Consider the following 15809-nt stretch of genomic DNA (forward strand, 5'->3'; position numbering starts at 1 on the left):
CTTTATATCTCTTTGCTGCTTTAGCTCTGTGTTTGTTCCTTGCTGTCTCTGAACACTGGTGCTAAAATAAAAACAAGAAACTATCAAGGAGGGACATATAAAGATCAGCTATTGATTTTATATTTAAAAAACCTAATATTTTTAGCCTAGACTTTGTTAACTTTTAGACACTGCCTTTGTTGTTTAGAATGCATGTTGCCTTTTCGTATTTCTGAACTCTTCCTCATGGTCTTAGAGCTATGAGTTGAGTTTGTCATCCAGTGCTCCAATTCTAGCATATGGGTCATTTTAGAAAGGATGATTCATGTTAGAATCATGAGTCAGTCGTGCTGAACCCTGGTTTTCAACCAAGTGAACTCTTAACCTAGCCACAAAATGTCACAGCCCTTAAGTAATGAACATATTGTAAACTTCGTGGTTTACTTCAGATATAAAATTTAAAGACCTTGAGCTTTCTCTACCTTAAGCTGTCTTTTTTTTTAGTAAGAAAATGAAGGTGAAAAGGCATATATCTTTAAGATTTATGTTGCACCCTTACTTATGGTGAGTACTCAGCTTTACAAAAATTTTACTTTCTATAAACTCATTCATCACATAAGTTTTATAAGGTCAGGTTGTACTATTATGGCATCATGCAATTACACCACCAGAGACTGCTCTGCTAAGAATTCAGCTGTCATTATATGAAGTGATGTTTGCTGATAGTTTAAATTATCTTGGAAAGTATTTTCTGTTTTCACATCTGTAGTATGTTCTGAGTCTTTATGAGTCAAATACCAATGACCTGGTATTTGGCTCAAGCTCCTAGTTTAAGATGATGAGCTCATTAGAGAGGTTAAGTTTGGAGGCAGCCTGGGCTGTTGCAGCCCTCGCCTGGCTGAGTTTGTGAGCTCAAGGAGCATGGTCTTGGCAAGAAGCAAAGTCAGGACCCTGAGCTTTGGAGGAGTGAACTTCCAGACATCTAAGGAGTTGGTGAATGAGATGCCCTGAAAAACTTAGGGACAAAGTAGCTGACTAGAGCTGTCATTTGCAGCACAAAGCTCTCCATCTCAATGTGTGAGAAATCAAGCAAGGTAGGGCAGACACTGGCATGGATGGGCAAGGATCTAGTCCTCAAACTGAGAAGAAAGAAATGTGCAGCCAGTGGAAACAGAAGACAGGTGACCTGGGGAGAATACAGTGATATCATTCAGATGTGTAGGGATAGGATCAAGTGTCAAAGCACTGATGGAACAGGACTTGGTGAGGCATGTGAAAAATAACAAAAAGCTATTTTGTAAGTATACAATGTCAGAAAAGAAAGGCCAAGGAGACCAATAAATGACAGAGGAGAACCAGTAACGACAGATGTGGAGAAGACTGAAGTATTCACTGAGTGTTTTGCCTTGGTCTTCACTGGTAGTCAGGTTTCCCATGTCTCTCAAGTCCCTGAACATCTAGTGGGAGTTGGGAGAGCAAAGTTTCTCCTACTGTAAGCAAAGAGCAGGTTTGGGATTATTTGATGAAACTGAATAGCCACAAGTCTGTGAGGCCTGATCACATGCATCCCAGGGTCCTGAGGGAACTGCCTGATGTTGTTGCAAAGCCACTCTCCATTGTATTTGAAAAATCAGAGCAGTCAGGCAAAGCCTGGTAACTGGAAAAAGGGAAACACCTCTCTTGTTATAATAAGAGTAGAAAGAAAAATCTGGGAAACTACAGACTAGTGAACCTCTCCTCTGTGCCTGGGAAAATTATGCAGCAGGTCATTCTGGAAGCAATGTTAAGGCATGGCTTCACGAAGGGCAAATCATATCTGACCAATCTGGTGGCCTTCTGTGATGGAGTTACTGCAGTGGTTGAAAAAGGACAGTGAATGGATGTCATCTACCTAGGCTTCTCTAAGGTGTTTGACGTGGGCCCACATGGCATCCTTAACTCCAAACTGGAGAGATGTGGATTTTCTGGATATGCCATTTATTGAATAAGGAACTGGCTGGATGGATGCAGCAGGAGAGTTGCGATCACTGTCTCTATGTCCAGGTGGAGGCTGATGAGAAGTGGTGTCTTTGTCTTGGGACCAGTGCTCTTCAATACCTTCATCAATGATCTAAGCAGTGGGATTGAGTGCACCCTCAGCAAGTTGCAGATGACACCAAGCTGTGTGGTGTGATTGACACACCTGAAGGATGGGATGCCATCCAGAGGCAGCTGGACAAGCTTGAGAAGTGGGCCCATGGGAACCTGACAAAGTTCAACAAGTCCAAGTGCAAGGTTCTGCACCTGGGTCTGGGCAATCCCAGATGAGCACAGACAGGGAGATGAATTAATTAAGAGCAGTCTTACAGAGGAGAGCTTGAGTGTTCTCATGGATGGAAAGCTGGATGTAAGGCAGTAGTTTGTGCTCACGGCCTGGAAGGCCAAGCGTGTCCTGGTCTGCATCTGCATCAAAAGCAGCATGACCATCAGGGTGAGGGAGGTGATTGTCTCCCTTGTGAGACCTCACCTGTAGTGCTGCTTGCAGTTCTGGAGTCCTCATCACAGGGAAGGTATGGAACTGTTGGAGCAGGTACAGAGAAGGTCCAGAACAACAATCAGAGGGATGGAACATCTCTTCTCCAAAGACAGACTGAGACAGCTGGGATTTTTCAGTCAGGAGAAAAGGCTCTAGTGAGAGCTTGTTGTGGCCTTACAGTATTTGAAAGGGTCTTACAGAGAAGAGGGAGTGTGACTTTTTACAAGGGCAAATAGCGATGGGACAAATGGGAATGGTTTTATACTGAAAGAGGAGAGGCGTCCCATTCCTGGGATTTTTCAAGGTTAGGTTGGATGGGCCCCTGGACAACCTTACTTAGTGGGTCCCTGCAATGAGAAGTGACATCATCAGCTAGACCAGGTTGCTCTGAGACCTGTGCGGTCTGATTCTGAATATTTCCAGAGATGATGCGATGCATCCACCAGTTTAATGCACAACCTGTTCCTTGTTAAAAAAGTTGTTCCTTATGTCTAATCTAAATCAACGTTTTTTTATTAAAACCTTTACCCCTTGCCATGTAACAGCATGCTGTTCTACAAGTTTGTCCCTGTAAATAATTGTTGTACTTGGCTCGTAAACCCTAAGTGATGGAATTTTTTTTTGCTGATTGGAAGTCACTGCTGATTGAAAGCTTCTGATAAATAAGTAGCATGATTTTCCATTTTTAAAAGATATGAATGGAGTGAAGCAAGTGAACTGGATATAGTGTTTTAGTTGAGAATTTCTTTTCTTATTCTTCTTTATCATGCAGTGTCCCTCCAGTTAATTTTCTAAGGCATAAATCTGGTATTAATCTAGAAATAGTCAAGTTTTATTAAGCAATATTCCATATATTATTTAGTATTACTAAAATTAAAACAATGTTAAGTGAAAAACAGTGAGAAGGGTTTTTTTTTTGGTAGCTAGGTAGTGATTGAATTTTGAGCCAGTATTTTGTGATTGATATAATTTGGTCATAATTTTATATAATTCCCATATTTTATTTTTTATGGTTACAACAAAATCATGTAGGCCTAGTTATTTTAATTAAAATAATGATGAATTGGATCTGTTCTATCTGTGCAGAATTTTGGTTAATCAATTTACCATTGTTGACATTAGTTGTATGAAATAGTAGTAGTAAGCTATTTTCATGTGAAAATATTAAAACTCCTTATATATGCATAATCACATAGTTGAGATAATTATCAGCTGCTTAAGAATGTAATGAATTTTCATATTGGCACAGTAAAAGATTTGCAGGGAATGGGCATTAAGCAAAACTAATTTTTGACTCAGTGCAAATAAATTCATATTACTTCATAATTAATTTAAATAATATTTTCCTAACATGATGTTTAGATAATTAGTGCTGAAGTTACCTTAATTTTGTACCTACAACATACAGAATAGACTCTGACCTGTGCCTTGACTTTGTCATGCCATATTGAAGGTATTTAGACATGGTGTGTTTTCCTGCCTGTAGAGATATCTGAGAAAGAAGATAGTAGTTTGGAAAATGAATCTTACCCCTACTTTACCTTTTTCTGTTGGATGTGTTAGGGCTTACCCACTTTATACTGTTAGCTTAAGTCCTTCTACATCTTGAGAAGCAGTCAATGTACTTCTTGTGCCTGACTGTTCTTAAAAAGAGATTTACTGGTGTGGAGCCTGCTTATAAGAAATGATGGTATTATGCTTTTTATAGTGGAAGAAAAGTGCCTTTATTAGTTCTTTGAAAAAGTTTGCAGATCAAGCCACAATTTCATTCTTTGCCTTGTTTGTCTTGAGTCAGATGTGACTTATGTTGGAGGAAAGTATATGCAATAAATTTCTGCTGAAGTAATGTGAAGAGTAGAGAAGGGCTTTAAAGTAAAAACAAAGCCACTGTTCCTTGAAACTTAGGCAGCTTTACAGATTATCTCATAAATTTCCTGTGGTCAGTTGTGCATTAGACTGAATGCTGGGCAGGATAGTAGCTCATATATGAACAAACATCAGCGTGTAAGGAGTGAATACTAAAGTTCTCTGCTTTGAGGCCTGGTGAATGAAGTGCAGGTTTCCTGATCTGCTCTCTGAAGTGTTTAGGAAGTGTGTGAATGATCACATGCTCTAGTAGGAGGATGCCCTTTCCCAGGTGAGGATTGAGTTCTGTGGTTGTTCCTCAGGGTGAAAGTAGTACATTCAGGTGGGTGTATAAACATTCTGAATGCTTCCAGTTTTCTTTTTCATTTTTAAATTAAAAAAAATTTTCAATTTTAAAATTTTTTTTATTTTCTTAAGAACGAAAAAACTAGCATATTGAAATCTCACCAGTGGGGGACACAATCTGTTGAGTTGCTCTTGAATAGAATACAGATTTTATTTTGTGACAGGCAGAAATCATAGTTTAATAACTTTTGCTTTCATAACTGCTGAATTATTTTTGAATAGCGTTTGCTTACTGATATTGGTTTTTCACTGCAAAAGCACTGTTACTGCTGTGTGTGATTCCACACACTTGCATTATCTAATAGTTAAATAATAAGTGAATTAACCACAGTTTTCTGTAACTCTTCAAATGAGTTGATAAATGATTTAGTATTGGATCCCCCTAACAAGCACAGGCTTTGAAATTTGCATTTTCGTCTGAAACCTTAATGCCTTAATTCAGCTTCCAGAGTAGTTCAGATTTATTTGAAGTTGTTTCAGGGATACTCTACTAGTAAAAGCAGATAATAAAACAATAGCAAAGGGAAGGAAAAAGGAAAATACGGCTTTGGCATGAAAATGTTACAAGCAGAAAAGTGTGAAAATACCTTGAGCCTATCTTTTTTCTCAGCAAATGGCCTTGAATTCATTTTACTTTTACTATAGCACTGGCCTGGAGGCAAAATATATTTGAGTGTTACAACAGAGAGAGTGCTACATGGAGGAATTTTTAAAATAATGAAATACAACATATGCATAAACCATGTGACCTTATAACAGGAAACTTTGTGAGGAGGGTAGACTGTGTTTCACTTTTCTACAATTCTGCAAGAATAAATTTTATTAGGTGTTAGTCAGAAAAAAAATTATCAGCTGAGTTTTATGCTGTAAGGTTAAATGATTCTTATGACTATGTTTAAACACTGGAGCAGTATAAATTCAGACTTTGATTTATTGGCTAGTTTGGTTAAGGAGCAGGATATTTAACTGTTGCCTTCCTTTTAAATTGCTTCTGCATAAGGACAGATTTTTGGAAAGGTTTGGGCTTTGAAATTTTTTCATGGAATAGATCTGGTGATGATTGCTTCTAAGTGGTTTCTCACTCAACTTTGGCAATCTGTTAGTGTTTTGTTTTGGTTTTATTTTTCCCTATTAATAATTGAGTTAGAACTTCTTCTCTAAATTGAAGAAGTGAATGGAAAAATAATCAAGGAAAATGTTCTCTGAATCTTTTACCATCCATTTCCTCTTCTTAACAGTAATGATTGTAGCCTAATGATCACAGTCTAACTGAAATAAAAGGTCTCATTGCCTTCAGTTGGCCAGAACTTTGCCTCAATTATGAATTCCTAGATAAATCTCCTAATCAGCAATTTGTTTAAGAAAAGAACTATAATTTAAATGAAGTAAAATCAATTGTAGAAATATATCACTTTGAGAGCAGTTGTATATGTACGTGAAAGAGTTGTTTTTCAAAACTTTGGTGAATTCTGTATGACACTTTGTCTAATTTCCCTTGTTGAGGTATGGTACCCAAAAGTGTGCAGTGACTGTGCACTGGTAGAATAAAATGTTTTGTATCTTACATATGGGGTTATGGCTTCTGCAGTGCTTCTGCCAGGAGTCAGTGAGTGCAAAGGCAGAACAATAATTACCTCATATGTTTTTAATAGCATATGTATATTAATAATGACCCAATCTGTCTTTTGTCTCTTTGATGACATATTGTTGACTCATTTTAATTCATCGTCTTACTCTAATCTCCAGACTCTTCTTCTTAGTGCTGTTGCCTGCCATTCTCTGGTTTCCTGTGAGTCAATTGTCTGAGATCACATCAGATGTTTTATTTCAGTTTAGAGATCCTGTCTCTAAAGTTTAGAAATGCAGTATATGTTATTACCCTGTCTGATAAATAGTTTGGCATGATGAATTTTCTGTTACTTCAAACCTATGTACAGCTTTTTTTATTTACATATGTACTTTCTTATTTAAATGTTCCAGCTTTTCATGTGAATGTGTTTGTCTGTAAGATTTGTTTGCTGCCCCATATTTTTTCCTCCAAAAGAATAAAGTTTTAGTTTCTAATTATTTAGTCTATTTTGTCTTCTCAAAGGGTCTTTCAGAAGTGTGTGTATGTAGCTTTTGTTTATTTTTCCAGTGGTCATCAATGATTACTCCATTACAAAAAAAGCCTCCAAGCTATAGGAGTTTATTTGGTGAGTCACCAAATCCTTGTTAGTTGCTTTTCCCAGAGGGTTGAAATGTGTCTTGTACAAGCTATAATGCTTTATACTAATTTTATTTTGGTGCAAATCATTCCTATCAAAAATCACTCTACTACATAATTGTGGTAGCTTAGTCCCTAAGTACCACGCAACTGCTCACTCACTTTCTCCTGCTTCACCCTGGTGGACTGGGGAAGAGAATCAGAAAAAGGTAAAACCTGTGGGTTGAGACAAGAACAGTTCAAAATTTTAAACAAAGTATGGTAGTAATGATTATAGTAATAAAATGAAGAGAGAAATAAAACCCAAGAAAAATAATGCACAGTACAGTTTCTCACCACCCACTGACTGATGCCCAGCCTGGCCCCCATCAGCAATCAGCCCCTTTACAGCCAACTCCTCATTTGAGTGTTCTCAGTGTGTTTCCAACAGTCTAAAAATACAGGATAACAAATTGTTCCTGTGATGTCTTCTCTGAGATTGCCAGGAAGGAAACTAATATGATGGTGATTTTTTTTGATAGAGATGTAATTCACTGACTCATTTGACCACAAAGTAAGAGTTAAGCTTTTCTGTATGTTGGTTACTAGCCTAGGATATATATAGACAAATGCCTTGAATGTGAAAAGTGGCTGTTTCCTTGGTGTTTTTAGCAAATTGTCAAGCTGTTTATTTCTATTTTTTAGGGCATACTTGAAACTTCTTGAAGCTATATGGGACTTTCATCTAATATTCTGTACAGTAAACCCTCACTTTTGTGCTGTAAGCTTCTGAGTAATAATAACCATCTGACTTTGTTATAAATATTCTCACTGAGTTCTTTTGATGTGAATGCAGTTATTCAGGAGATCATTTTTCAGCACATATTTTTAACAATTCTTTAGCTCAAAAAATTAGTAAATAATCACACAGAAGGGGTAAAGTTGGAAGTTACTAGTTGGAGGTCATCTTAGTTCACAAACCCTGCTTAGTTCACAAACCCTGCTTGTTCCTAGAGCACGTTACTTGGGGTTGTTTCCAGATGGCTTTTGAATATTTCCAGAGAGGGAGACTCCACAATCCCTCTGGGCAGACTGGTCCAGTGCTTAGCCACAGCCTCACAGTGAAGAAGTTTTTCCTCATGTTCAGGTGGAACTTCCTGTGTAAATCAATTTCTGCCCAGTGCTTCTCATCCTAGTTCTTGGCACCACTGGGAAGAGTCTCAGTCCATCGTCTTGACACTCTCCCTTCAGATACTTGCTCTTATAAGTTGATAAGGGCTGCTCTCAGTCATCTTTCTGAAGCTAAACAGGCTCAGCTCCCTCATCCTCATCTTTGAGGTCATCCTTTTTGGTGTCCCCTGGACCTGCTGCAGGGGCTCCATGTCTCTCTTTTACTGGGGATCCTGGAGCTGGACACAGTACTCCAGATGTGGCCTTACCAGGGCTGAGTAGAGGGGCAGGATCATGTCCCTCAGCCTGCTGGCAATGCTCTTCCTAATGCATCCCAGGATACCATTGGCATTTTTGGCCACAATGGCACACTGCTGGCTCATGGACATCTTGCTGTTTCCCCCAGGTCCTTCTCCACAGAACTGCTTGGACCAGCTGTCTTGGACCCCTTGTCCCTCTAGGGCACATTCCCCTGGGATTCTTCAAGAAGGTCCCTGAAGAAGCCAAATTAGCTCTCCTGAAGTCTAGTGTTGTGATCCTACTCACTGGCCTGCTTCTTCCTCACAGTACGCTAATGATCTCATGGTCTCTGTAGCCCAGGCTGCCCCCAACCTTCCCATCTCTAACCATGCATTCTGTGTTTGTTAGTAAAGGTCCAGCAGCACACCTTTCCTAGTAGGTTCTTTCACCACCAGTGCCAAAAAGTTATTGTCAGTGCTTTCCAAGAACCTCCTGGGTTGTTTATGCCTTACTGTGTGGTTCCTCCAGCAGATGTTCAGGTGGTTAAAATCCTCCATGACAACCAGGGCCTGTGACTGGGAGACTACTTTCAGCTGTCTGTATAAGACCTCATCTGCTTCCTCCTTCTCCCCAGGCAGACCCACAACAGTGTCACCCTTAATAGTTTGCCCTTTAATCCTAACCCATAAGCTCTTGACTCACTCATCCTCCCTGAGACAGAGCTTCATATATCAAAGTGCTTTGGGAAGTGCTTAGCAGTCATGAAGCTTCTTAGTCTATAAGGAGACTATCAAAGGAGAAGCAGGAGAAAAGATAGGGAATTTCACTGCGTTTTACAGTGGGATCATGTAGTTCTGTTTCATTGTAGTTTTCAGGTCTGTTTTAAACGGAATTTTAAAGTTGATAGATGTATTTGATGGTGGTGACTTAAGATCTTACTGATAACTTTTAAAAGTACCAAAAATATTGAAAAACAGTGCATGTATTCAACTTCAGCTTAACTTGGTGAAAGGTCTGCTGTTGATTTATGATTCACTAAAAACATCCATGTGCCTGAACTATTCAGTCAAATGTTATTGATTTTGAAGGGCAACTGGTGACAGTACTTGTTTTTGGGAGATTTGCTAGTTCAATAAGTTATTCTGTAATATTTCTATAACGTATGATAGGTGTATAACTTTAGATGAGAGCAGAAAGGTTCACAGACTGGAATTTCTCCTACTTGTTTTAGAAAAAGTGTATGCCAGTGTTGTAATGCCTGTATGAATGCAAGGCTCTTAAGAAGATTTCTGCAGCTGAAAAACTAGGGCTTGAAAAGTAGTTACTGAACAAGTTTTGGCAAGAAAAAGGATTTAAGGAGAAGAATTTTACCATCTCTTCATGAATTGTAATTATTCAGGCTACATTCATGCATACAGCCATTTTCAAGACATCTTCTATTTATGCTATCTGTAATCTTCTGCATTAAAAAGGAGAACAACTTTGAGTTACTGCTCAAAGTAACTTTCACAGCTGCTTGAACATTTTTACTGAGAGTATTTCTTGCACTAGGTGGAAACATTAACTTTTAATTGTAGAAATTTTTTTTCGCTTAATATGGAGGTTATAATAAACAAATTTTTGTACTACAGTCTGTTTCAGGGAAGAGACTTTATCTGTCATGTGTACACAGTGCCAAATACTATGTTTCTTTCAGTAGGAATTCTAGTATGTTGGACATTGCAGCTGTGATACTTTGGGATTTTTACACTGCATGCTGGTCTAACCTACTCCTTTGAACCATACTGTTGTTTTTCCTAAGGGTCCTTCCACCACCTCAAGTTAATATGAGGTTTAAAGGTATAATTCCCAAGAAACAAATGTAACTATGTCATCTTCAGTTGTAAGACTTGAATCAAGAACAAAGGAGTACCTCACAAGTCTCTAAGGGATTAATTGTGTGAGTGAGGGCTGATTGGCCTTTGGAGATACTTCAATAGTTCAATAGTCTCTTTCCATCTGAAATCCTCCTTATGTTTTATGGCAGGCAGAAATTTCCAAGAGATTAGAGTACACTATGACAGGTGAGAGAGGCAATGACTTTTTTTTCTTGTGGCAGCTCTGACTCCATGCTTTACTATGACTTGACCAGAGAGGCTCCTTACAGAGAGGGCTTTTACAGAGAGAACATCTCTTGTGTTGGGACTTATGAATATGTTTCACTGCAATGCTTTAATATCCAGAATGGTTTGAGAAGTAATTCAAGCTAAAATCAATAGAATAAGGGCTTAATGTTTTCTTTAAACACTTATCTTAGTTTCTCCTAAAGTTCTTCTCTTCCTATCCACTACCCTATTTTTATTTTCTACTCATTGGAGTGATTTTTCAATTCTAGTAGCAAAGCACCCAGTCAGTGTCAGCTGGAATGTGTGTACACTTTGTGCATCAGTTGGGAGGGGTACTTGCATTAGCACTGAGCGATGCAGGGCAATTTTCCTCTTTGCTTGTGTTCAGGGTATTTGCAGTCACATCCTCTGGCCTAGGATGAATGGCCACAGCTGAAGCCCTGAACTTTGAGCCTTTCTGCAGTTATGCAAGGAGCAGCCACCAGACCTCCAAGCTGCTAAATTCAGAGTTCTTTCTGAATGTACACTGACACGTGCTTCATGTACTGGGTTAGGGAGGTAATGCAAGACTTGCCTTTTACTAGGCATACATTGTTTGAAGAACTGCTCAAGTTGTTTTCAAATAGTTTTTCCATTTGTCAGATCTGATCCCTGAAGTTCTTTTCTCACAATTGCCCCAGATCTGTTTTACTAAAAGAGCTACACTCAGCAGCAAGTTTTCCAAAATGGGCTTGAACTGGAATAGTCTGTGTTCCCTGTGCTGTGAGAAATTTCAGGGCCAAATTTCAATGATGAAGGAAAAGGAAAACATACTTGCTTGTTTCAAGTCAGGACAGGAACTTGTCTTCCTGTGTGTGAGAATGTAGTTTATGTGCATTGCTTCACTGATCACTTTTTTATCATATGAGGAAAGCATTTCCCATGTATCATTAAAGGGATCTTAGGCTCCTGAGTGTGTTGTAAATGCCAGTTTATATTTTAATTTTATTTAATTGATGCTTCCTTCCACATGAGGCTTTTTTAGTGGGGCATTTGATTACCATTGAAGGCAGGTAAGTTTTCTCTGCTGACATCTTTCTAAACTCTGTAGTTTCAAGAAGTTTTTTCTGATTTCCAATTTATCCCACTGCAGTTTTCATTGCCTGATTTCACGTGGTGCTCAGGCCTTGTGATTACATAATGTACATTCTATGAAAATGATTTCGTGCCAGAGGGGAACCTCAGAGTACAGGAAATCATTAACATGCAAAAAAACTTCAGCCCCAAAATAGCTTTAATTAGAAGCTTATTTCAAACAACTACCACCTGCCTCTCATTTTGTCTTTGCATTAGCTCTAAAAATACATTGTGGCTTAAAAGTGTGATTCAAATATATTCATATCCTGAATATATTTTTAATAATAAAACTACAAACAACAGTAGCTAGTCTTGTTCTTAAAAGTGGCACTTTCGGCTAAGGGACATTCCTCTTGAGATACAAGCTGCTGAAACTATGTAGAATACACTAAGTGATTCCATCTGATATGCAGAAAACACTGTGGTTTATATTCTCACTTTATAAAAGTGTCACTGGCAAGGCCAACTGGCTGCAATAAGCTTTTTTGAAACGGACATTTCTGGTTGAGTGTTTGGAGGACTGCATTTCTCAAATTGAAACGAAACAGCTCCATTTACTAGACACACATTAAAAACAAATGGCTGAAGGAAATAAGTTGACCTATGAAAAGTGGGAAATAAGAGTTCATACACAATTTAATTTTCTTTAATTATGCTTTACATGTAATAGTTTGGATAACTGGAGTTTGAAGCACTAGTGCAAGCTAGTTAAAATCCAAATTTGAAAATTAGCGAGTAGGAACAACACAATTATGATTAAAAAAGTGGTGGGTATATTAATAAGTGCTGCTGTGCTTTTAAAAGCCAAAAGAGTGATTGCTGATTCAGTCTCGTGCCTCTGTTTATTTAGACAGTACACTTCAGTACTACAGTGTGCTTGCAGATCATTGCTCTAAAGACTTGTCATATTATGTCATGTCATATTCAATTGTGTCACTACTGTGTAAACAGGAGAGGTTTTAACAATGATGTTTGTGTGTGATTTTGGTTATGCACGCTAAAGATGAATGCTTCCATGTTTCGTGCGACGTGTCGCTTCATATATATTGCAGGAAGTGCGGTAGTGCTTCACTTCATCACTTCCATGATGTTATGGAATTGGTAAGAAGATTGATGTTTATAATGTAGGCAAGAACAGAAGCTATTAGTATTTGTTACTTACAGTTACGTCAATGTTTGTAATGACTTTTACTTTTTTCTGTTATTTGAATTGCAATATGTCTACTAGGTTATCACTTCATATCAATTGTATCTGCTATAGTTTTCATCAGAAGAATAGAAATTAACAACTTAATTGTATATTTTAGACAAGCTTAAACTCTAAAGATTTTGGTCAGCAGTTGTCTAAGACAATTTTCTCACTACTATTGGTATAACCAGGGGTACCTGAAATTTAATTCTATTACAAAATAGGTAAGATTTCTATGGTAGTAAGGGCATTCACTTTGCAATAAATGTCTTTTACATCTATATCAAGCAATGTTTAGAACTTTTCAAAATGTAATAGCAATTTGGTAAAAAATGGAACATACATAACATACTTTTTCCTGTGACTTAAATTGTTTTATTTTCACTTTTAATTTTTCATTCTTGTTTTTTCCCCCTGACTTTATATCTTTCTGTGTAAGAAAAGATGAAAAGCAGGCATCCTTAAAAAACCCCAAAGTATAAGTGTGTTCTACCACTGTGCCCTTCAAAATATAAATTTCAAGCTGCTATCTGTAATCAATTTGTCTTCAGCTTACAGGTGCCAGGATGTTCACCTCAAGTTAGATATTGAAAGTTAAAGTTCAGGAAATAAGGCTGTTGGACAGCTGCAGATTTCGTCTGTAGCACACTACTGATGGTAGGAGAATTCATAGAGACTTTGGAAGGGGATTTGAAGATTCTCTATACCCAGACTTAGAGAGTTGCATTCTTGAGAAAGTGTAAAATAGAAGTGGAACCAAACAGTTGGCTACTGAGAGGGTTTACAGTGATGTACCTGATGCTGAATGTGAACATATGTGATTTTGAGGTAGCGGAGGTAGAAGGACTGTGGTCACGCAGACACCTGGGTTATTAAGCACTGTTTTCTTGCACATCAAACAAAAATGCCACTAGTTATTTGTAGTAGCCAGTGACTATGCTTCAAAATAACCATATCTGAGAGAGTGTGGTGGCAACAGTGGGCTAGCACCTTTTACTAGATGTCAGTGTTTATACTAGTTTCTAAGGGAACTTTTATAGGTTAGTAATTATTTTATACAGCTGGCTCACTTGTACCCTTTCTAGACTGCATCAGCAGTGTGATAATAATGTCAGCAGCTGTTGGGAAGTAGAAGGTGGGTATCACTAACATTGATAGCATACCAGTACAAACTGCTTAATATTCTCTGCTGGTTCCTAGTCTTTTCTGGTCAGGAGCATGTGATAGGACTAAATCCTGTGAAATTTCACAGCTTAGAGGGACAGAAATCTACTGTAGATGCCTTGGAGTAGTTCAGAGATAAAAGACAGAATTACTTCTTTGAATGTCTGATTTGAATGATTCTTCTTTTGACATCATCTAGTCCAATCCCACTTCCTGAGCAGATTTGGCTAGAAGTTGCTCAGGATTATGTTCTGTTGTATTTTCTGTATGCCTATGGGAGAAGAGTTTGCAACCTTTCTGGAAAATGGGCTGTAGTGTTTGATGACCTTCACCGTAAAAAACCAAAACAACCAAAAACCCCAAAACAACCCCCCCCAAATAACCAACAAAGAAACCCTCCAACCTATGTTCAGATAGAATTTCATATGATGCAGTTTGTTACTGTTTACTTTAGTCCTGTAAGTGGATGCCAGAGACATGATGACAGAGAAGAGTTTGTCTTGCTCCTGTCTTTTCACTAAAGACTGAAAGATTCAACTTTGCCTCAACCAAATGAGCAATCTGAATTGCGCTTTCAAATGTCCTTATCATGTTTGTTATTTGTAACAGGGCTTATGGTATGTGATTAATTATATGCAGAATCTGGAACAAAAGGATGGTAGATCTTTTTAGAAAATGGAAAAATCTAAAAAAGAGATGAAGGAAGTGGGAAGGACCCTGCTGCTTTATCTTACTTCTTCACCACCTGCCCCACCCCCTCCTCCCCCTCCCCCTCCCCCTCCCAGTTTTTACCCTAAGCTAAATTTTTATTGTGTAATTAAATCACAAGGACAAATAACACAATCTGCTTTCTGGCCTTTTAGACTATTTATGTTTAAGTAGTTAAAGTTTCTGTGAAGAATCACAGTGGAGATGAACAGTGTTTTGCACTGTGCATTTGTTTCATTTCAGATATTGAATATTTCTTTGACTTTTGTTACCTTTTTGGAATGAAGTTGTAGTCTATTTTTATTTTGCTTCACCTTCCTATGTTAGAATACGTATTAAAAGATTGAGGGTGGAACTAGGTGAACAGAATTTATTTGGGTTGTTCCTGCATACAGAATCATTCCTTAGACAAAATAGAGTATTTCAATAGAGGTGAATAGACAATAGACATTTGAATATTTAATGTAGTGTTTGCAAGGTAAGAGCTTATCTATGAATTCAGGAGAGATGCATCTATCAGCTTCACAAAGTGTTAGTCCAAATGGTATAGCTCTCTTTGAATGGCTAAAAAATACTGTTTGTATTATATACATGTATATACGAGCTGTTACTCTTGCATATGAAGTGCAAACTGCATCATCAGCTTCTGATCTAAGAAATCTTCCCAGTGAGACTTTGAATTTAGATTGGTGTACTTTAGGCATGACAAGCCATGTCTTATGTCGTGTCTTATGGCTACTGAATAATGCATGAGGCTTGAAGTAATTTACTTCAAGCTGTATTTTTAAAATTTAATATTTTTTAGACTTGCTGGTAATACAGTTGGACTTCTTTTTTTTTTTTTTTTCTTTTCTTAAAGATAGAAAATGTGAATATAAAACATGGAAGACATTACCATTGTATTATTTTCACAACAATACATATTTGTGGGACTTTCTGTTATGTTGCTTAAGTAGACTTGAAAGAATAGAATTGGTTATTTTAAACCACAGTTGTTATGACTACTTGTAAGGTATGGAAGCATTTAGGGACCAGAATAATTTGGTGTTTTGGGAATATTGAAACACTTCTTTAAACTGAAATTGTAATAGTTATATCCTTAGGAATGTTGTTTTGAAATTAAGTATCTTGCTGTTTTTTTTTAAATGTAGTCTGAATGTTATTCCCCCCCACAATCTACTTTGTTTATCTTAGAAAGTAAGCTGTTATTGAGGTTGGAATATTTAG

At 37.6% G+C, this 15809-nt stretch overlaps 1 protein-coding gene across 9 annotated transcripts in view; it reads left to right on the plus strand.

Annotated features, from left to right (window-relative positions):
- The window catches only part of BBS9 (Bardet-Biedl syndrome 9), a 286276-nt gene that overhangs the window by 14475 nt on the left and 255992 nt on the right, over positions 1–15809 (plus strand). The window lies entirely within an intron of this gene.

The sequence above is a fragment of the Passer domesticus genome, chromosome 1, assembly GCF_036417665.1.
Source record: "Passer domesticus isolate bPasDom1 chromosome 1, bPasDom1.hap1, whole genome shotgun sequence".
In the NCBI taxonomy this organism is placed as follows: Eukaryota; Metazoa; Chordata; class Aves; order Passeriformes; family Passeridae; genus Passer; species Passer domesticus.